Here is a 303-nt window from a genome sequence, read left to right as displayed (position 1 = left end):
GTCAACAGTCACGAGAGTTCTTCCAACACTTTTATTATCATGCCAATCGACGACTTCAGTCTGATTTGGAATACCAGATGCAATCGTTAGGAAATTGGCCACGGAGACAATTCCTACGGCGCACAGCAACGAGAGACGACTCCTCATTTGTGGTGTTTATTCACGTTGTGGTACACATATATTTTAAAAACAAGCTGGATTTTAGAAGGCAGCTTTTAGCTATATTGTACTAATAAAACACAATTTTTAAATTTGTGCAAGAAATACCTTCCCATCTACCGTAGTTAACAAAAAAATTGCTTT

The sequence above is a fragment of the Plasmopara halstedii genome (genome assembly GCF_900000015.1).
Source record: "Plasmopara halstedii genome assembly, contig: Scaffold_658, whole genome shotgun sequence".
Taxonomy (NCBI): Eukaryota; Oomycota; class Peronosporomycetes; order Peronosporales; family Peronosporaceae; genus Plasmopara; species Plasmopara halstedii.
This window is presented reverse-complemented; position numbering follows the sequence as displayed.